Source organism: Macaca nemestrina, chromosome 6 (genome assembly GCF_043159975.1).
Source record: "Macaca nemestrina isolate mMacNem1 chromosome 6, mMacNem.hap1, whole genome shotgun sequence".
In the NCBI taxonomy this organism is placed as follows: domain Eukaryota; kingdom Metazoa; phylum Chordata; class Mammalia; order Primates; family Cercopithecidae; genus Macaca; species Macaca nemestrina.
The window spans coordinates 58,692,838-58,716,803 of NC_092130.1; the positions used below are offsets into that span (position 1 = coordinate 58,692,838).

A 23,966-nucleotide genomic window follows, 5' to 3' on the forward strand; every position below is an offset into this window, starting at 1 on the left:
CAGTTATTATTGACCATAGTCACCCTGTTGTGTTCTTTTTTCAGTGTCTTTTCACTGACCTTGAAAGAATGCAGACATCTTAGTTCAGTCTAAAATATTTAGCCACATATTCAAAAAAGTAGTAGTACTGACTTTTGAACTTTTGCAATTTCCAGATGTTGTAAAATTAAGTTCTGACTATGAAAGAATTATAATTGAATGTGATATCAGTGAAGTTTACAGATTTTAAATAATACTTCACATTATAATTGCTACTTAATTGCTTTAGGACAATGAAAAATTTATTATTTGAGATTGGGAATCTTTCTGAATGGGTCTCAGCCTATAGATTATCTGTAAGATGATAGGAGACAAAGAATCTGCTGTTTCTAGGCCAAAGAAATATAGTATTGAAACTGTTCCTATACACTTTATAAAATTAATCAGTGAAGAAGGCAAGGGGAGAAACAAAAATAAACCAAGCTTGCAGCACATTCATCATTAATCATAAGGTTGACTTGCTCTCTGCTCTACTTCATCTGAGTTGTCTGTTGCCTATTGTCCTAGAATCACATAGACCTTAGATTACAGTTCCCTTAACTGTTCTGTAATAAAAACTTGAACACTATGCAATGTTTTCCCTTTGAGATACTCTTTCAACTCCTGCATACTGACATCAGCTAGTCTAACACACCCCACTAACACCAGCTGATCTGAAGGACCCCCAAGGAACTGACTCACCAAATAATGTGATTTCCACATCCTGATGATTGTATCCCCCTTGCCCTGACCAATCAATGACTCAAATTTTCCATCCGCTGGCCCTCCATGATTCCCTTAAAAACTCCACTTCAGGACTCCTGAAGGAGATAGATTTGAGGATGCCCTTGCATCTCCTATTTCAGCACTCTCTAATCATTACTCTCTCTCTGCAAACCATGCCATCTCAGTGTATCGATATGTTACTGTACAGTGGGAATACAAACCTATTGGTCCTGTAACAGTATTAAAAATAGTTAATGATTCTTTTCACTTATTAATCTTTGGTGGATGTCAAGACTAATATTGCTAAGCACATGGATTTTCTTAGACAAGCTTTTATTCTTGACTTAATAGACATTTAACAATTTTGTTTAGACTTTCAATTTTCCGTTTTGTCTTTTAGATAAACTTACACCTAGTAAGTTTATCTAAAACTTTTATCTAAAAGTTTATCTGTGCTTTTACTAAGTCATCATAATCATCTAATTATAGGTACTTTATCCAAAATTGTACACCTGACCCAAGTAAGCCAGTTAGATTTTTTTTCCCATAGTGGGTGTGTAAATGTGTCTATGATATATGTTACACACACACACACACACACACACACACAAAGAGAAGGAGAGATAGTGTCAGCATTTTGCATAACTATAACTGATAATTTCAGGAGCTTCAAACTGATACTGTATACCAAATGCAATGGTATGCAGAAGAAACCCGTCTGTAGAAAGAACTAGAATAAAAATGTATGTGTGAAAAGCAGAGGTAAGATCCTGTTTCTGTGCCTCCAGTATCATTTAGATTCACATGGGTGTAATCCTGAGGCTTATCTGCTTCCCCTTCCACACCTGGTAGTCTTTAGGTTTTGAGAGAGCTCTATAGCCGTCAGATAAAACTTATCTTTATGTATAAAACTTCTCTACAGAAAATCAAACAGTCCCAGTTTGCACATTCGGGAAGAAAAACATTGTTGGAAGGACAAATAACCAATTATTCTTAAGATATTTTTTCTGTTTCCTGCTGGTGCTGCTGCTGCTGCAAAAAAATGCATTTTGGATCTCTAGAGAAAGGCTTTATGTGTTTGCCTTTGCATGACATTTAAATATGTTTGAGTTCTGTTAAAATACAGTTTTGTGAAAGATGCTTACAGTGGGCCACAGAGATACTATTCTTCGATTGGCACAGTAAAATGCATGGCAGTATCATTGCTATTGATTTGGTGAGGAGAGAGTCTCATCATGTTACTTGTAGTGAGGTACTTTTTTGCTGGTCTTTTTTTTTTAAATATTATTTTTAGAGACAAGTTCTCACACTTTACTCAGGCTAGAATGCGGACGCATGTTCATAGCTCACAATAACCTCGAACCCTTAGCTCAAGTGATCTACCTGCCTTAGCGTCCTGAGTGGCTAGGACTACAGGCATGCGCCACCACACCAGGATAATATTTAAATTTGTTGTAGAGGCAGGGTTCTCACTATGTTGCCCAGGTTGGTCTCAGACTCCTCAAGTAATCCTCCTGCCTCAGCTTCCCAAAGCACAGGGACTACAGGTGTGAGGTATTGCATGTGGCCTGCTGCTAGTTTGTTTTAATTTGCTGTTCTTTAAATGTTGAAATAGCATTTTGGAGACCTTAATGTGTCAGTAATTAAATGTAACAGCTTCTAAATTTGTTAAATAATGTTTGTCATATGTAGTCATGTGAAATATGCACTGATCAAAATTATTAAGAAATTAAAACCTTGATTTTAAAAAGCATAGATTTGACTGACATTTATTTGTGATAAAATGTTTAAAAACATTCAGAAAAGACATAAAACTGATTGCATTTCAGCTTTATAAATTTTCATTATCCATTTTGAGTAATAAGATATATATTCTCTAATGCCTAATTTAAAATATTGCTGATTTCATTAAAACCAATTTCGACCTATCAAGGAAAGGAGGACTAGGAATCAAACTGATGGAACAAGAAAAAGTTGCCTTTACTTGGAATCATTGCATGGTGTGAACTTAATGTTTCTTTAAATTTTTTTTTTTTAATTATGCTTTAAGTCCTAGGGTACATGTGCACAACGTGCAGGTTTGTTACACAGGTATACATGTGCCATGTTGGTTTACTGCACCCGTCAACTCGTCATTTACATTACATATTTCTCCTAATGCTATCCCTCCCCTAGGCTCCCCACCCCCTGTCAGGCCCCAGTGTGTGATGTTCCCCGCCCTGTGTCCAAGTGTTCTTGTTATGTAATTCCCACCTAAGAATGAGGACATGCAGTGTTTGGTTTTCTGTCCTTGTGATAGTTTGCTGAGAATTAGGGTTTCCAGCTTCATCCATGTCCTGCAAAGGACACGAACTCATCCTTTTTCATGACTGCATAGTATTTCATGGTGTATATGTGCCACATTTTCTTTATCCAGTCTATCACTAATGGACATTTGGATTGGTTACAAGTCTTTGCTATTGTGAATAGTGCTGCAGTAAACATATGTGTGCATGTGTCTTTATAGCAGCATGATTAATAATCCTTTGGGCATATCCCCAGTAATGGGATGGCTGGGTCAAATGGTATTTCCAGTTCTAGATCCTTGAGAAATCACCACACTGTCTTCCACAGAGGTTGAACAAATTTATGCTACCACCAACATTTTGGTGTAAAAGTGTTCCTATTTCTCCACATCCTCTCCAGCATCTGTTGTTTCCTGACTTTTTAATGATCGCCATTCTAACTGGTATGAGATGATAGCTCATTGTGGTTTTGATTTGTATTTCTCTGATGACCAGTGATTATAAGCATTTTTTCATGCATCTGTTGGCTGCATAAATGTCTTCTTTTGAGAAGTGTCTGTTCATATCCTTTGCCCACTTTTTGATGGGGTTGTTTGTTTTTTTCTTGTTTGAGTTATTTGTAGATTCTGGATATTAGCCCTTTGTCAGATGGGTAGATTGTAAAAATTTTCACCCATTCCGTAGGTTGCCTGTTCACTCTGATGGTAGTTTCTTTTGCTGTGGAGAAGCTCTTTAGTTTAATTAGCTCACATTTGTCTATTTTGGCTTTTATTGCCATGGCTTTTGGTGTTTTAGTCATGAAGCCCTTGCCCATGCCTATGTCCTGAATGGTATTGCCTAGGTTTTCTTCTAGGGTTTTTATGGTTTTAGGTCTAACATTTAAGTCTTTAATCCGTCTTGAATTAATTTTTGTATCACGTGTAAGGAAGGGATCCAGTTCCAGCCTTCTATATGTACCTAGCCAGTTTTCCCAGCACTATTTATTAAATAGGGAATCCTTTCCCCATTTATTGTTCTTGTCAGGTCTGTCAGAGGTCAGATGATCATAGATGTGTGGTGTTATTTCTGAGGCCTCTGTTCTGTTTCATTGGTCTATATCTCTGTTTTGGTACCAGTACCATGCTGTTTTGTTTACTGTAGCCTTGTAGTATAGTTTGAAGTCAGGTAGCATGATGCCTCCAGCTTTGTTGTTTTTGCTTAGGATTGTCTTGGCAATGAGGGCTCTTTTTTGGTTCCATATGAACTTTAAAGTAGTTTTTTCCAATTCTGTGAAGAAAGTCGTTGGTAGCATGATGAGGATGGCAATGAATCTATAAATTACCTTGGGCAGTATGGCCATTTTCACAATATTGATTCTTCCTATCCATGAGCATGGTATGTTCTTCCATTTGTTTGTGTCCACTTTTATTTCATTGAGCAGTGGTTTGCAGTTCTCCTTGAAGAGGTCCTTCACATCCCTTGTAAGTTGGATTCCTAGGTATTTTATTCTCTTTGTATCATTTGTGAATGGGAGTTCACTCATGATTTGGCTCGCTATCTGTTATTAGTGTATAGGAATGTTTGTGATTTTTGCACATTAATTTTGTATCCTGAGACTTTATTGAAGTTGCTTATCAGCTTAAGGAGATTTTGGGCTGAGACAATGGGGTTTTCTAAATATACAATCATGTCACCTGCAAACAGAGACAATTTGACTTTCTCTTTTCCTTATTGAATGCCCTTTATTTCTTTCTCTTGCCTTGATTGCCCTGGCCAGAACTTCCAACACTATGTTGAATAGGAGTGGTGAGAGAGGGCATCCTTGTCTTATGCTGATTTTCAAAGGGAATGCTTCCAGTTTTTGCCCATTCAGTATGATATTGGCTATGAATTTGTCATAAATAGCTCTTATTATTTTGAGATAAGTTCCATCAATATCTAGTTTATTGAGAGTTTTTAGCATGAAAAGCTGTTGAATTTTGTCGAAGGTCTTTTCTGCATATATGGAGATAATCGTGGTTTTTGTCATTGGTTCTGTTTATGTGATGGAATATGTTTATTGATTTGCATATGTTGAACCAGCCTTGCATCCTAGGAATGAAGCTGACTTGATCGTGGTGGATAAGCTTTTCGATGTGCTGCTGGAATGGTTTTCCAGTATTAAATTGAGGATTTTTGCATTGATATTCATTAGGGATATTGGTCTAAAATTCTCATTTTATGTTGTGTCTCTGCCAGGCTTTGGTATTAGGATGATGTTGGCCTCATAAAATGAGTTAGGGAGGATTCCCTCTTTTTCTATTGATTGGAATAGTTTCAGAAGGAATGGTACCAGCTCTTCTTTGTACCTCTGGTAGAATATGGGTGTGAATCCATCTGGTCCTGGACTTTTTTTGGTTGGTAGGATATTAATTATTGCCTCAATTTCAGAGCCTGTTATTGGTCTATTCAGAGATTCAACTTCTTCCTTCTTTACTCTTGGGAGGGTGTATGTGTCCAGGAATTTATCCATTTCTTCTAGATTTTCTAGTTTATTTGCGTAGAGGTGTTTATAGTATTCTATGATGGTAGTTTGTATTTCTGTGGGATCAGTGGTGATATCCCCCTTTATAATTGCATGTATTTGATTCTTCTCTCCTGTCTTCATGACTAGTCTTGCTCGCAGTCTATCAATTTGGTTCATCTTTTCAAAAAACCAGCTGCTGGATTCATTGATTTTTGAAGGGATTTTGTGTCTCTCTCTCTTTCAGTTCTGCTCTGATCTTAGTTATTTCTTGCCTTCTGCTAGCTTTTGAATTTGTTTGCTCTTGCTTGTTGAGTTATTTTAATTGTGATGTTAGGGTGTCCATTTTCGATCTTTCCTGTTTTCTCTTGTGGGCATTTAGTGCTATAAATTTCCCTCTACACACTTCTTTGAATGTGTTCCAAAGATTCTGGTACGTTGTGTCTTTGTTCTCATTGGTTTCAAACAACATCTTTATTTCTGCCTTCAATTCATTATTTACCCAGTAGTCATTCAGGAGGGGGTTGTTCATTTTCCATGTAGTTATGTGGTTGTGAGTGAGTTTCTTAATCCTGAGTTCTAATTTGATTGCACTGTGATCTGAGAGACAGTTTGTTGTGATTTCTGTTCTTTTACATTTGCTGAGGAGTGCTTTACTTCTAATTATGTGGTCAATTTTAGAATATCTGTGATATGTTGCTGAGAAGAATGTATATTCTGCTGATTTGGGGTGGAGAATTCTGTAGATGTCTATTAAGTCTGCTTGGTGCAGAGCTGAGTTCAAGTCCTGGATATCCTTGTTAACCTTCTCTCTCATTGATCTGTCTAATATTGACAGTGTGGTGTTAAAATCTCCCATTATTATTGTGTGGGAGTCTAAGTCTCTTTGTAGGTCTCTAAGGACTTGCTTTATGAATCTGGGTGCTCCTGTATTGGATGCATATATATTTAGGATAGTTAACTCTTCATGTTGAATTGATTCCTTTGCCATTATGTAATGGCCTTCTTTGTCTCTTTTGATCTTTGATGGTTTAATGTCTGTTTTAATGGCCTACCAGAGACTAGGATTAATGTCCTAGTTTAATGTCCTACCAGAGACTAGGATTGCAAGATTCTACCTAGATTAATGTCCTAGTTTAATGTCCTACCAGAGACTAGGATTTCAACCCCTGCTATTTTGCTTACCATTTGTTTAGTAGTTCTTCCTCCTTCCCTACATTTTGAGCCAATGTGCATCTCTGCACATGAGATGGGTCTCCTGAATACAGCACCTTGATGGGTCTTGACTCTTTATCCAATTTGCCAGTCTGTGTCTTTTAATTGGAGCATTTAGCCCATTTACATTTAAGGTTAATACTGTTACGTGTGAATTTGATCCTCTCATTATGATGTTAGCTGGTTATTTTGCCTGTTAATTGATGCAGTTTCCTCATAGCATCGATGGTCTTTACAATTTGGCATTGTTTTGCAGTGACTAGTACTGGTTGTTTTTTTTCCATGTTTAGTGCTTCCTTCAGGAGCTCCTGTAAGGCAGGCCTGATGATGACAAAGTCTCTCAGCATTTGATTGTCTCTAAAGGATTTTATTTCTCCTTCACTTGTGAAGCTTACTTTGGCTGGATATGAGATTCTGGGTTGAAAATTCTTTTCTTTAAGAATGTCGTATATTGGTCCCTACTTTCTTCTAGCTTGCAGGGTTTCTGCCGAGAGATCTGCTGTTAGTCTGATGTGCTTCCCTTAGTGGGTAACTCGACCTTTCTCTCTGGCTGCGGCTGCCCTTAACATTTTTTCTTTCATTTCAGCCTTGGTGAATCTATTATGTGTCTTGGGGTTGCTCTTCTTGAGGAGTGTCTTGGTGGTGGTCTCTTTATTTCCTAAATATGAATGTTGGCCTGTCTTGCTAGATTGGGGAAGTTCTCCTGGATAATACCCTGAAGAGTGTTTTCCAACTTGGTTCCATTCTCCCCGTCACTTTCAGGTATATCAATCAAACATAGATTTGGTCTTTTCACATAGTCCCGTATTTCTTGGAGGCTTTGTTGATTTGTTTTTACTCTTTTTTCTCTAAACTTCTCTTCTTGCTTTTTTTCTTTAACTTGATATTCAATCACCAATATCCTTTCTTCCACTTGATCGAATTGGCTATTGAAGCTTGCGCATGCGTCACGAAGTTCTTGTGTCATGGTTTTCAGCTCCTTCAGGTCATTTAAGGTCTTCTCTATGCTGTTTATTCTAGTTAGCCCCTCATCTAACCTTTTTTCAGTGTTTTTAGCTTCCTTGTGATGGGTTTGAACATGTTCCTGTTGCTTGGAGAAGTTTGCTGTTACTAATCTTCTGAAGCCTACTTCTGCCAACTTGTCAAAGTCATTCTCCATCCAGCTTTGTTCCGATGCTGGCGAGGAGCTGCAATCCTTTGGAGAAGAGGCACTCTGGTTTTCAGAATTTTCAGGTTTTTGCTCTGGTTTCTGCTGCTGCCTTGCAGGTCGATCTCAGACTGCTGCGCTAGCAATGAGGAAGGCTCTATGGACGTGGGACCCACCAAGTCAGGCACAGGAGAGAATTTCCTGGTCTACTAGTTGCTAATACCATTGGAGAAATGCAGTATTTGGGCAGGGAGTGTCCTATTTTTCCAGGTACAGTCTGTCATGGCTTCCCTTGGCTAGGAAAGGGAATTCTCCTGACCCCTCGCACTTCCCGGGTGAGGCGACTCCCTGCTCTGCTTCAGCTTGCCCTCCGTGGGCTGCACCCACTGTCCAAGCAGTCCCAATGAGATGAACCAGATACCTCAGTTAGAAATGCAGAAATCACCTGTCTTCTGCATCGATCATGCTGGGATCTGTAGACCAGAGCTGTTCCTATTCAGCCATCTTGGAATGAACAATATTTGTTTAAAATTTTTAGTTAAGCTTCCTCCATCCAGCTCTTTCCAAGTACAACACAACTGGTGAATATGCATAAACAAACTAATTGTTTACAACTGAAGCTGTTTTCCAACCAATTGCCAGGCAGACAATTTAATCTGGTAATACTTATAAAGTGTTCACTGTGTGGCAAGAATTGTGTTTTTATAAGGCTTAGGGAATTATGCATTACCAAGTTCTAGGGAAAGATAGACTTGTAGAACTGATGTTTAAAATGGTTCTACGAGCTATTACTGAGGCATGACAGGGTCCTATAGAACACAAATGAGAGAAATTAACCTAGGCTGGTGTTTCTTACATGGCTTTCAGGAGAAGGTAACAATTTACAGTTGAGTAGAATTAGCTGAGTGGACAAGGAAGCGCTATTTTATAAATTCCAAACTTTATGCTAAGGGCAAAGTCACAAAAGAGAGTATCTGTGAAACTGCAAACAGTTTTATGTGTTTAAAAAACTGGGTATCTGAATGACAAAGGTGGAAAATGAGGTTAAGAAGTCAACTCAAAGTCTTCCTGAAGTCTATATTTTATCTTTAAGACATCATGGAACCATTAAAGGATTTCATGCTGTGGAGAGACATGATAATATTGAGATTTCTAGGTAAGACATTTTTGTTATTGAGACATAATACATATACAGAAAAGGGCACATATCTTAAGATTACAACCTAATACATTACCATAAAGTGAACACTACACGGATCAAGAAATTAAGATACTACCTGCACAACAGAAGCCTTTTCCTTCACAACCTTGCTCTCCTCCCCAAAGGTAACCACTACTTTGATTTCAAACATTATAAATTGCATGTTTTCAAAAGCTTCATACAAATTAAATAATGCAGCATGTGTCTTTGTGTGCAATTCTTTTGCTCAAATGTTTCTTTTCTTATGAGATTCATCGATTTGGTTGTGGCACCTGATGTTTATTAAGTTTACTTCTGTGTAGTAGTCTATCATATCATGATGTTTCTTAGTAAACTACAATTTATTTAACCTTTTAACTGGTGGCAGACATTAGTATTTTTTGTCTGGAGTTATTATGAATAATGCTGCTGTAAACATCGTACATATCTTCTGGGTCATGTAAAACTATTTCTGTTTGCTACAAATCTAGGAATGAAATTGGTGGATCATGTTCAAATTTAATATATCATGTAAAACAGTTTTCAAAAGTGATTGCACCAACTTACATTTCTATTTTTATCAATAGTGTATGAGGGTCCAGTTATTCAACATCCATGCTATCATATGACGTTATCAGGGTGTGTGTTTGTGTCTTCATTCTAACCATGCTGGTAGATTATATAGTGGTATTCTATTGATGCTTTAATTTATATTTCCTTGAGCAATAACAATATTGAGCAAGTTTTAAAAAGCTGTTGATTATTTTGCTGTCTCCTGTTTGGTGAAGTGCCTATTCAATTTATTGCCCATATAAAAATTGCTTTGTCTTATTTTTCTTCTCAACCATTAAAAGGTCTTTATTATTTGTTTTCACCCCTGCTCTATAGTGCCAATTTTGTCAAAATTAAGTGTCCATTTCTCAGTGGTTCTAGATCTGGACTATTTATTCAATCCAATTGGCCTGTTTATCTCTTGTACAAATACCACATACCTTAATTGCTGTAATTTTATAAAAATTCTTGGTACGGTAAATGTTTCTAATTTACTCTTGGCTGTTTTGAACCTAATTATATATCTATTAATTTTAGAATCAGCTTGTTAATCTCCAAAAGAAAGTAATTTGTAGGATTCTCTTGGGATAACATTGAAGTTATGTATCAATTTGAGAAGCCTTTCTATCCATGGACATGACATTTTTCTTCCTTTATTCAAATAGTCTTTAATTTCTCCAGTAAAGTTTTATATATTCCTGGTGCGAAAGTTTTGTTAGGTCTCTTCTTTAGCACTTTATGGTTTTGATGCTATTTAAAATGCTATTGTTTTAAAAGTTTTACTCTGTTGATGATATAAATAAATAATGTGTTATATATTTCAAAGTAAGAGACTAAATTTCAAATGTCTTGCCATAAAAAAAGATAGGTAAGCAAGGTGATGGTTATTTAATAAGCTTGATTTAATCATGCCACATTTTATATAGGTGTGTATATACACATATACATATATATACACATATACATACACATATATGTATATGTGTATATACACACCTATATAAAATGTGGCATGATTATATGTATATATACATATATATGTATGTGTATATATGTATACGTATGTGTATATATGTATCTATGTATATTTATACATATATATGTAGATGTATACATATATATGTGTATGTATACGTGTATATATAAAAAACATCGAGGATCTAATTCCAACGTGAGGCTTGGAGGCTCAGATATCCCAACAGTGGCTCTGGGTATGAGACAGAAGGGAATCGACAGAAAGAAAATCATATTTAGTGAACACCTGTTGTTTTAGGCACCTTAAAACTATTAAGCACTGTAATTACAAATCTGGTGGTAGATATTATTGTTATGTTCTTTATTTTTTAAAAAGGAGACTCTGAGGTATGGAGAACTTGTAGTAAATTGCCTGTGATTCACAACAAATAAGTGACAGCCCTGGGATTTGGGCATTGGTGTGTTCATCCCTGGAGACCATCTCTTATTCACTCTATCATATGGCAGATGAGGAAACTAAGGATCAGAAAGATTTTCATTACTCAAACATGTGGTGTAACCTATGTCTGTGACTACATTTGTCTCCATCTGTAGTCTGTGTATTTCCTCTTTTATCAGCTTTGAGAAACTGTGTATGCACCTTCTCATTCTAGGGGGTTTATAATTCAAATTAATATACTGAAATCTATGAAAAGTATCAAAAGAAAAACAGGTTTTATTCAACTAAGCTTTCCTAGCATGTTCCAAATTTATTTGACTATGCCGTATCTATTTTTCTGGTGGAATCTATTACTTTCAGCTGATTTCTTATTTTGTGACGCTCATTGAGAAATGGTGCCTCCTACCAGATGGCATCATAATTGACCAAAACGTTTTTAATGAAATAACAAAGACAAATTGCACCTACCCATTTTAGAAGGGCTTTACTGCTGCTCATTGAATATGCACCTCTTATATCGTTTGAGTGGGAAGAGTAAGAATGTTTTTGAGACATTTCCCACTTTGCTTTATTGAAGTCATCTAGCCCTGAGAGAAAACACATAATGAATAGTTATAATTCCATAATTTTCAAAGACTATTTAAAAAACAAACTAGGGGAAAGAGATGATGAAGCTAGTTTTGGCATCTGAAATTAACCTGTGAATCTGAAACAGCTATTGGTGGTGGAGTTCAGATTAGCAGTCACGTCTTTTCCTAGCTTGAAGTGTTAAGTGGAATTATGTAGCATTGTGCAAAATCTTTAACAGCAAATCAGACTTTGTTAAAATTTTCACACTGGGTATGAAAGAGATTTAACTTTAAAAACAGATGAACAGGGTACACTGACTTCTTGTTGAGGGAGTGTTGCTATTCCCAGGACCCCCTGTAAATAATCTGTTCCTTAAATTACCTAAAAACAATTTAAATGCAATCAGATAATGTGACAAAGTGTTTAGTGAGCTGTAGCTAATTCCTACTTACATCCAACTGAGCTGCAAACATGATCTGTGTAAAGATTGATTTTGTGGCTTTGTGAAATATTTGTGACAAGGGGAGGCAGCATATTCTTATATAATTTTACAGTGGATGTCATTTAGTTATTATCTTTCTTTTGACTTTTTTCCTCTTGTCCTATATTTCCAATATTCTATGATTCCCGCCACCCCCCTCCCCCAGCAAAAGAGCCAAACTCAATTTGAATAATGTGCTTAAGTGAGAGATGGAAGTGGGGAGAGAGAAAGATAGGGGAGATTGAGAGGTTATTACTTTTAGTATTAAAACTATGTTTAAGAGAGGGCCAACATTAAGAGTATGTTATAGGTTAGCAGAAACAACAGGTGCTTAAAGTTTGTAGTTTAACATAGTAGTTTAAGTTGTACGTATAATTATAAAAACCCAATTGGGTACTCAGAATATGGACTTGTCTCAAGGCATGATAAGATTTTCATAAAAATATTCAACTTAAATACCATTAGGCATAATTTGCTGTGCATATTTTCTTTTTGTGTATATGTTTCTATTTTCCCATTATTAAATGTTAAAATTCATGACAGCGATCATTTTTTGATGGACTTAATTTTTCAATTATATTTTATAAGGGAAAAAACTTTATGTAAAGATTTTTAAAGAAAATATTCCCAAAGATAAAATGTACTGTGGCAGAACAAGGGAGAAAATGATTCATCTCTATTTATGGTTAATAGAATTTACCTTAGACTTTATATGATTATCAAAATAAAGATTTACTTGCCAAGGCTAAGAATTCATGAAGAAGCAAACAATTGAGTAGAGTAGTCAGAATTTTTAAGGGATTATTTTTCCAGTGACTATTATTGAGGGTGGAAAATGGGGTGTGGAGAACTTATTGTTGAGCATGGTTTGTACAGGACTTGACAAATAAAGATGATTTGGAGCAATTTTTGAGGTTTGGAGTTGGAGATTTCATAATTGAATTGAGAGACAGGTAAAGAGTATTTTGTTATATTTCCCTTGCCCGTAATTCATTTGATAATATCAGTGTAGCCCATCAATGATGTACGTGTTGGAGCATGGGTAGAAAAATAAAGGTATGTATTTAAACTGTGATACTTCCCTTTATATATATTATAAATAGCATTCTCTCTATGGATCATTTTGATACTATTTCTAAAAGAATTTCAGAAATGTTAAAATGCAAATTATGACTGTTTAATTTCAAAGACAGAGATAAGACTTAAACAAGTCAAATAGAGGAGATCACTTTTCATATGGCTCAGTATGAAACAGTCTTTGCTGCTCAATTTTGGTCTTTTGAATTCAACTTTTCAGGGCATTATAATTCCTGTTTATGCATAGATGAGTTATAGCATTATTCTTTGTAAAGCAACTTGCCAATAGATTTGAGCATGACTTAGCATCTATATGGCTCAGTAGGCCTCAGAAATGGAAGCAAAATATTGTTTCATGTATATTGCAGTATAATAAAAGTAACAATATGCTAGAATATAAACTTGGGCAAACTATTGATACATTCATTGACATTTATAAATGTGTGAGCTAATACTTTTTTCCAATAAATGGATCAATGGAATCATATTTGAAAGTAACTTAGCCATAATCCACTAAATTCTCCATCTTGTTCCCCTGGCTTTCCCCTCTAGCTCAAATTTCATGTCCACATGAATGATTCTTAATACTCCTAACTCTGCCCTCTCTTGAAAACATTGCACACATTAGCTTCTTCACTAACAGATAACACTAAAAGTACAATAAAATTACATCATCAGCTTTTGATCATCTGCAGCATTGTAGCTTCTCATTCTGTGCCAGGACCTGAGAAATTTACTGTCACACATATCCTTTTATAAACACCATGAAAATCCCTATCAGAAGTAAATATATCCCTATTTATATAAAAAAACAGTACAAAAAGATAAACTTCTCCCAAATCTATAACTAGTAATTATCAAGAATCAGTTTCAAATTTAGCTCTGAAAGACTGTAAATGTCGTATTTCCACCACACTGTGTTTCTTTCCAGTAACAGCATTCAAATAATCTGTAAGAATCAATAATTTTATTTGATTCACAGCAAATCAGTATTAAATAACAATGTACTTCATTATAATGTTATCATGGTGGCTTTAAAGAATAAGACATTTCCCATGAGGGATAAATGTTATTTATTCTATTCTGCTTGGGGATAGCTAATAAGTTCTGTATCTAACCACAATGGAAGATTAAGAATATTAATATCAAGGCAATATGGAAATTTGTAAAAGCTGTCTGTCTCTGCTTTACCATTAGCCTAGGCCAGTCCTGTTTATTAGAGCCATGGTAGTGGTCTAGATACTTCAAGCCTAGCAGTATCCACTTGCTTATTTTCCTGCCTGTGACCTTGTCAATTGTCTAGAACTTTTTGAAAAGTTCTTTTTTTCTTTGGCTGGGTTCTAAGTTCTCTGTGATTTGCTAGATGGACAAAACAGGCACTGGCCTCTCAACTTAGAATTTATACTGTAGGAGGATATACTACGTGTATATATATGCATACACATGCATGTATTTTATACATATATGTATATATGTATATTGATATATGTATAAATGTTTGTTTAAATGTTATGTGCTACAAAATTAATTAGAACAGCTCATGACAGATAATAAAGCTTAAGGATATAATTTAGATGGGGTGGTTCTGGCAGTCATCATTTGAAGTAATATTCAGGCTGAAACCTGGAAGATGAGCAGGAATTAACTCAGTTAAATAGTTGAGAGAGGAAAGATGTGTCTCCTTTAAAGATATGACAGCAGACCAGTGTGTTTAGAGCATAGTGAATAGGTCAGAGAATCATATGAGATAATACTGGAGAGGTGACCTGGTTCAGATTACGTGATCATCTCAGCAGGTTCAAACCCTTTGGATTTAGATCTAAGTATAGAAATAGCATTGAAGAGAGAGGCTGTTAATAGGGAATCTATTTGCACTTTTAAAATAATACTCTGGCTGCTGCATAGGAGATGGATCATAGAAAGTCAAAAGTGGGGATATTCGTTAAGCAACTGTTGTATTGAGCATACTAAAGGTATTACTACCCTCAACCAAGAAGACAGTAATACAAATGAAGAGAGGTAGATAGGTGAAAGACATATCAGATGTGGACATGAGGCAAGAATGACTCCTAGGTTTCTAATGTGACCAACTGGTAACTGCAGGTGTGTTTGGCATCGTGTAAAGGAAAAACAGTTTAGTGTCAAGCATCAGTGACTCAATTTTGGACTTTTTCAGTTTAAGAAACCTGTGCAATATCAGAGGATGTCTCAACAAGATGGTCAAAATGTATACCTGGAACTCAGAGAATAGGTCTGTACCAAATTACCTGAGGGTAATTAGCTCATAGATGGTAGCAGATGTCAAAGAAAAAATACAAGTATTAAGCAACTGTAAGAAAATAAAAAGAAAAAGGAAAAAAAAAAAAGAAAGAAAGAAAAAAGGAAAGAAAGAGACCTAAGAGAAATCCTGAGGAATTCTGAATTTTAGTGATTGCACAAAGGAGAACTATAACTGTTTTTTCTATTGAAGGAGAAAAAAATAGGAGACACCAGTTTCACAGAAACTAAATATTTCAATAAGGGGGGAATAGTAAATGTATCAAAACTTCTGTATGCTCTAGTCAAGAGCAGAACTGAAAAGGGTACCTGAGATTTGATAATATAGAGTTCAGGGGCTGCAGTTAACAGAAAATCAACTGGAAGTGTTTTCAACAGTAAATAATTTATTTTCCCACATGACAAGAAGGGCAGTCGGAGCTGTTCTAAGATTGGTTTAGTCAATGGCACAATGAAGTAATCACCTTTCCTGTTTACAATTCTCACCACAATGACTTTGTCTTCAGGCCAGATTCCAGATTGCAACACTTCCAGGTGGCATACCTAGACAAAAGTGTCAGAAAAAAGAGATAATATGTGATTTTGTGAGAATGCCTTTCCCATGATCCCTTAGTAGTCTTAACACTTGGGTTACGTTGACTTGAATTGCATCACATATCTATGCTTAGATCAATTGTGTAGGGTAATGTAATCACTGAGACTGATTTATGAAATTTAAGATTCACTCACTGGGGCTGAAGTTTATTCTAGACTTTTCAAAAATGTCAGGATGAGAGGGATGCATACATGAACAAAATCATAGTTCTGTAAGAAAGGAGAGAGGGAGCAGATATATATGGGAAAGTGGTCAAAGGTGTCTGCTACACAAGAACACCTATGGTAAACTAACAATTTACCTTGGTTTGGAAAATCCCATCATATTTTATTATTCTCAGATTTGGATAGGACCATATATTTCATTTCATTTCATTTCATTATTTTGCCCTGGATTCAATGATGGATTCAAAACATTCAACATATGTTTTTGGAAACATCTGTTTGTATTCTTTGCTCACTTTTTCATGGGATTGTGTTTTTCTCATTGATTTGTGTAAGGTCCTTATAGATTCTAGATGGCAGTTATTTGTTAATGTATAGTTTGCAAATATTTTCTCCCTTTCTGTAGGTTGTCTATTTACTCTTCTAATAGCTCCTTGTGCTGTGAAGAAGCTCTTTAGGTTCCAATTGTCAATTTTTGTTTTTGCCGCATGGGCACATGTGCAGGTTTGTTACATGGGTATATTGCCTGATGCTGAGATTTGGACTTCTAACAATACTTTTGCTCAAGTAGTGAACATAGTACCCAGTAGGTAGTTTTTCAATACTTGATTCCTCTCCCTCCCTACCCCCTTTAGAAATCCCCAATGTTAATTGTTCTCAACTTTGTGTCTGTGTGTACTCAATGTTTGGCACCTACTTATGAGTAAGAACATGTGGCACTTGGTTTTTTGTTTCTGCAATGATTCGCTTAGGATAATGGCATCCAACTGCAATCCATGTTGCTACAAAGAACATTATTTCATTCTTTTATTATGGCTGCGTAGTATTTCATGGTTTATATGTACCACATTCTCTTTATCTGGTCTACCGTTGATGGGCACCTGGGCGGATTCCATGTCTTTACAATTGTGAATAGTGCTATGACAAATATGCAAATGCATGTGGCTTTTTGGTAGAACAGTTTATTTTCCTTTTGCCCAGTATTGAGATTGCTCAATAGTAATTCTATTTTAGTTCTCTAGTTTAGTCAAATAATAATTCTATTTTAATTCTTTGAGAAACCTCCAAACTGCTTTACACAGGGGCTGAAATAATGTGTGTTCCTACCAACAGTGTTTAAGTGTTCCCTTTTCTCTGCAACCTCACCAACATCTGTTATTTTGTTACTTTTTAGGTGGGGGTGACAGGGGCAGTATTTGTAATTCTATTTATTTATTTTTTAACTTTTAGGTTCAGGGGAACATGTGCAGGTTTTTTATATAGATAAATTGCATGTCTGACTAGTGTGAGATTGTAGCTCATTGTGGTTTTGATTTGCATCTCTGATAATTAGTAATGTTGAGTATTTTTTTATGTTTGTTTGCTGCTTATATGTCTCCTTTTGGGAAACATCTGTTTGTATTCTTTGCTCACTTTTTAATGGGATTGTGTTTTTCTCATTGATTTGTGTAAGGTCCTTATAGATTCTAGATGGCAGTTATTTGTTAATGCATAGTTTGCAGATGTTTTCTCCCTTTCTGTAGGTTGTCTATTTACTCTTCTAATATCTCCTTGTGCTGTGAAGAAGCTCTTTAGGTTTCAATTGTCAATTTTTATTTTTGCCACATTTGCTTTTGAAGATGTAGTCACAAATTATTTTGCCTAAGCCAATATTTAGTAGACAATTTTCTAGGTTTTCTTTCAGGATTTTTATAGGTTCAGGTCTTACATTTAAATCTTTAATCCATCTAAAGTTGATTTTTGTATATGGTCACAAGTAGGAGTCTGTTTCATTCTTCTGCATGTAATTAGCCAGTTTTCCCAGTGCCATTTATTGAATAGGGTATCCTTTCTTGATTGCTTATTTTTGTTGACTGTGCCAAAGATCAGTTGATTATTGGTGTATGGCTTTATTTTAGGGGTATCTATTCTGTTTCATTGATCTATATGTCTATTTTTGTACAACCGCTATGCTGTTGTGGCTACTGTACCCTTGTAATATAGTTTGAAGTTAGGTAATGTGGTGCCTCTGGATTTATTCTTTTTGCATAGAATTGCCTCAGCTATTCCAACTATTTGGTTCTATGTAAATTTTAGAAAAGTTTTTCCCAATTATGTGAAAAATGATGTTGGTAATTTCACAGAAGAGTCTTTAATCTGTATATTGTACTGGGTAGTATGAATGTTTTAATGATACTGATTCTTCCAATCCATGAGCATGAAATGCATATTCATTTGTTTGTTGTCTATGATTTCTTTCAGCAGTGTTTTGTAGTGTTCCTTGTGTAGATCTTTTGCCTCCTTGGTTAGATGTATTCCTATGTATTTTATTTTGTTGTGCCTATTGCAAATGGGATTATATTCTTGATTTGGTTTTCAGCTTGAACAGTTTGATGTACAGAAATGTTACCGATTTTTGTGAATTGATTTTGTATCCTAAGACTTTACTGAAGTTGTTTATCAGTTCTAGGAGCCTTTGGGCAGAATCTTTAGGATTTTCTAGGTATAGAATCGTATCATCTATGAAGAGACATATGTTGAATTATTTTCATCCTATTTGGATTCCTTTTATTTCTTTCTCTTGCCTGATTTCTCTGGCAAGAACTTCCAGTACTATATTGGATAAGACAGGTGAGAAGGCTAAAACCCCATGTGTAGGTCACCAACATCAAAGACCAAAGGCAGATAAAACCACAAAGATGGGGAGAAACCAGAGCAGAAAAGCTGAAAATTCTAAAAACAAGAGCACCTCTTCTCCTCCAAAGGATTGCAGCTCCTCGCCAGCAATGGAACAAAGCTGGACGGAGAATGACTTTGATGAGTTGACAGAAGTAGGCTTCAGAAGGTTGGTAATAAGAAACTACTCTGAGCTAAAGGAGCATGTTTGAACCCATTGCAAGGAAGTTAAAAACCTTGAAAAAAGGTTACATGAATGGCTAACTAGAATAAACAGTGTAGAGAAGACCTTAAATGACCTGATGGAGGTGAAAACCATGGCCCAAGAACTTCATGATTTGTGAACAAGCTTCAATAGCTGATTTGATCAACTGGAAGAAAGGGTATCAGTGATTGAGGATCAAATTAATGAAATAAAGCGAGAAGACAAGGTTGGAGAAAAAAGAGTAAAAAGAAATGAACAAAGCCTCCAAGAAATATGGGATTATGTGAAAAGACTAAATCTATGTTTGATTGGTGTACCCGAAAGTGACGGGGAGAATGGACCCAAATTGGAAAGCACTTTTCAGAATATTATCCAGGAGAAATTCCCCAACCTAGCAAGACAGGCCAACATTCAAATTCAGGAAATACAGAGAATGCCACAAAGACACTCCTTGAGAAGAGCAACCACAAGACACATAATTGTCAGATTCACCAAGGTTGAAATGAACGAAAAAATGTTAAGGGCAGCCAGAGAGAAAGTCGGGTTACCCACAAAGGGAAGCCCATCAGACCAACAGCGGATCTCTCGGCAGAAATCCTGCAAGCTAGAAGAAAGTGGGGCCCAATATACAACATTCTTAAAGAAAAGAATTTTCAACCCAGAATCTCATATCCAGCCAAAGTAACCTTCATAAGTGAAGGAGAAATAACATCCTTTATGGACAAGCAAGTGCTGAGAGATTTTGTCACCACCAGGTCTGCCTTACAAGAGTTCCTGAAGGAAACACCAAACATGGAAAGAAACAACTGGTACCAGCTACTGCAAAAACATGCCAAATTGTAAAGACCATTGATGCTATGAAGAAACTGCATCAATTAATGGGTAAAATAACCAGCTAACATTAAAATGAGAAGATCAAATTCACACATAACAATATTAACCTTAAATGTAAATGGGCTAAATGCTCCAATTAAAAGACACAGACTGGCAAATTGAATAAAGAATCAAGACCCATCAGGTTGCTGTATTCAGAAGACCCATCTCACATGCAGAGATTCACATTGGCTCAAAATATAGGGATGGAGGAAGATCTACCAAGCAAATGGAAAGCAAAAAAAGCAGGGGTTGCAATCCTAGTTTCTGATAAAACAGACATTAAACTAATAAAGATCAAAAGAGACAAAGAAGGCCATTACATAATGGTAAAGGGATCAATTCAACAAGAAGAACTAACTATTCTAAATATATATGCACCCAATACAGGAGCACCCAGATTCATAAGGCAAGTCCTTAGAGACCTACAAAGAGACTTAGACTCCCACACAATAATAATGGGAGACTTTAACACCCCACTATCAATATTAGACAGATCAATGAGACAGAAGGTTAACAAGGATATCCAGGACTTGAACTCAGCTCTGCACCAAGCAGACCTAATAGACATCTACAGAACTCTCCACCCCAAATAAATAGAATATACATTCTTCTCAGCAACACATCACACATATTCTAAAATTAACCACATAATTAGAAGTAAAGCACTCCTCAGCAAATGTAAAAGAACAGAAATCACAACACACTTTCTCTCAGACCACAGTGGAATCAAATTAGAACTCAGGATTAAGAAACTCACTCACAACCACACATGGAAACTGAACAACTTGCTCCTGAATGACTACTGGGTAAATAACGAAATGAAGGCAGAAACAAAGATCCTCTTTGAAACCAATGAGAACAAAGACACAATGTGCCAGAATCTCTGGGACACATTTAAAGTAGTATGAAGAGGGAAATTTATATCACTAAATGCCCAAAAGAGAAGGCAGGAAAGATCTAAAATGGACACCCTAACATCACAATTAAAAGAACTCAAGAAGTAAGAGCAAACAAATTCAAAAACTAGCAGAAGGGAAGAAATAACTGAGATCAGAGCCGAACTGAAAATGATAGAGACACAAAAAACCCTTCAAAAAAATCAATGAATCCAGAAGCTCGTTTTTGGAAAAGATCATCAAAATTGATACACCACAAGGAAGACTAATAAAGAAGGAAAGAGAGAAGAAACAACAAAGAGATGCAATAAAAAATGATAAAGGGGATATCACCACTGACCCCACAGAAATAGAAACTACCATCAGTGAATACTATAAACACCTCTATGCAAATAAACTAGAAAATCTAGAAGAAATGGATAAATTCCTGGACACATACACCCTCCCAAGATTAAACCAGGAAGAAGTTGAATCTCTGAATAGACCAATAACAGGCTTTGAAATTGAGGCAATAATTAATAGCCTACCAACCAAAAAAAGTCCAGGACCAGATGGATTCACAGCCGAATTCTACCAGAGGTACAAGGAGGAGCTGGTACCATTCCTTCTGAAACTATTCCAATCAATAGAAAAAGAAGGAATCCTCCCTTATCGGGGGAACCAGCCCCCGTTATTTCAATGTAGGTTCTTTTCTATTTTCGCTAAGTGTTGTCTGGTCTGAGAAATAGGAAGAGAACAAAGAGAGAAATTTTACAGCTGGGCCTTGGGGAGTATCATCACATATTGGTAGGACTGTGATGGTGACCCTAAGATGCAAAACCAGCAAGTTTTTATTAGGGATTTTAGAAGAGGAGGGGATGTATGAACAGGGAGTAGGTCACAAGGATCACATGCTTCAAAGGGCAATAAAAGATCACAAGGCAAGGGCAAAATTAGAATTACCGATGAGAGTTCGTGTCCTGCTGTGCACGTATTGTCTTGATAAACATCTTAATAGGAAACAGGGTTTGAGAGCAGACAACTGGTCTGACTAGAATTCACCAGACTGGAATTTCCCCATCCTAGCAAGCCTGAGGGCACTGCAGGAGACCAGGGCATATTTCAGTCCTTATCTCAACTGCATAAGACAGACACTCCCAGAACAGCTGTTCATAGACCTCCCCCCAGGAATGCATTCCTTCCCCAGGGCTATGAATTATTAATATTCCTTACAGGGAAAATAATTCAGAGATGTTTCTCCTACTCACACATCCGTCTATAGGCTTTCTGCAAGAATAAAAATACGGCTCTATTCTGCCCGACCCTGCAGGCAGTCAGACCTTATGGTTATCTCCTTTGTTCCCTGAAAATCGCTGTTATTCTTTTCTTTTTCAGGGTGCACTGATTTCATATTGTTCAAACACACATGTTTTACAAACAATTTGTACAGTTAATGCAATCATCACAGGGTTCTGAGGTGACATACATCCTCAGCTTATGAAGATGGTGGGATTAAGAGATTAAAGACAGCATAAGAAATTATGAGAGTATTGATTTGGGAAGTGATAAATGTCCATGAAATCTTCATTTATGTTCAGAGATTGTGGTAAAGACAGGCATAAGAAATTATAAAAGTATTAATTCGGGGAACTGATAAATGTCCATTAAATCTTCATAATTTATGTTGTTCTGCCACTGCTTCAACCAGTCTCTCCAGGGTGCCTGACTTCCCGCAATACTCCCTGACTCATTTTATGAGGTCAACATCATGCTGATACCAAAGCTTGGTAGAGACACAACAAAAAATGAGAATTTTAGACCAATATCCCTGATGAACATCAGTGCGAAAATCCTCAATAAAATACTGGCAAACTGAATCCAGCAGCACATCAAAAAGCTTATCCACCAAAATCAGGTTGGCTTCTTCACTGGGATACAAGACTGGTTCAACATATGCAAATCAATAAAAGTGATCCATCACATAAACAGAACCAACGACAAAAACATTTCTGCATCAATAGATGCAGAAAAGGCCTTGGACAAAATTAAACAGCACCCATGCTAAAATCTCTCAATAAATTAGGTATTGATGGAACATATCTCAAAATAATAAGAGCTATTTATGACAAATCCACAGCTAATATCATACTTAATGGGCAAAAACTGGAAGCATTCCCTTTGAAAACCAGCAGAAGACAAGGATGCCCTCTCTCACCACTCCTATTCAACATAGTGTTGGAAGTTCTGGCCAGGACAATCAGGCAAGATAAAGAAATAAGGGGTATTCACTTAGGAAAAGAGGAAGTCTAATTGTCCCTGTTTGCAGATTACATGATTGTGTATTTGGAAAACCCCAATGTCTCAGTCCAAAATCTCCTTAAGTTGATAAGCAACTTCAGCAAAGTCTCAGGATACAAAATCAATGTGCAAAAATCACAAGCATTCCTATACACCAGTAATAATCAAACAGACAAATCATGAGTGAATTCCCATTCAAAATTGCTACAAAGAGAATAAAAAACTTACAAGGAATGTGAAGGACTTCTTCAAGGAGAACTACAAACCATGGCTCAACAAAATAAAAGAGGACACCAACAAATGGAAGAACATTCCATGCTCATGGAGAGGAAGAATCAACATTGTGAAAATGGCCATACTGCCCAAGGTTATTTATAGATTCAATGCCCTCCCCATCAAGCTACCAATGAGTTTCTTCACAGAATTGGAAAAAAAACTACTTTAAACTTCATATATAACCAAAAAAAAAAAAAAAAGCCTGCATTGCCAAGGGAAGCCTAAGCAAAAAGAAAAATGCTGGAGGCATCATGCTCCCTGACTTCAAACTATATTACAAGGCTACAGTAACCAAAACAGCATGGCATTGGTACCAAAACAGAAATATAGACCAATGAAACAGAACAGAGCCCTCAGAAATAACACCACACATCTACAACCATCTGATCTTTGACAAACCTGGCAAAAAACAAGCAATGGGGAAAGAATTCCCTATTTAATAAATGGTGCTGAGAAAATTGACTAGCCATATATAGAACGCTGAAACTGGATCTCTTCCTTACACTGTATACAAAAATTAATTCAAGATGGATTAAAGACTTAAATGTTAGACCTAAAACCATAAAAACCCTAGGAGAAAACCTAGGCAATACCATTC

General features: G+C 36.2%; 1 long non-coding RNA gene across 3 annotated transcripts in view; it reads right to left on the minus strand.

Moving 5' to 3' along the window:
- Window positions 1-14,432, minus strand: part of LOC105500041 (uncharacterized) — a 71,850-nt gene extending 57,418 nt beyond the window's left edge. For 2 of the 3 annotated variants that reach the window (XR_011624736.1, XR_011624735.1), the window contains exons 1-2: window positions 14,339-14,432; window positions 11,488-11,606 (exon numbers count right to left, since the gene is read on the minus strand). This is a non-coding gene — a long non-coding RNA (uncharacterized lncRNA). Of the gene's footprint in view, window positions 1-8,976; window positions 8,996-11,487; window positions 11,607-14,338 lie in introns of those variants that run through there. The other variant, XR_011624737.1, reaches the window with a different exon arrangement.
- Between the last annotated feature and the right edge of the window lie 9,534 nt (window positions 14,433-23,966).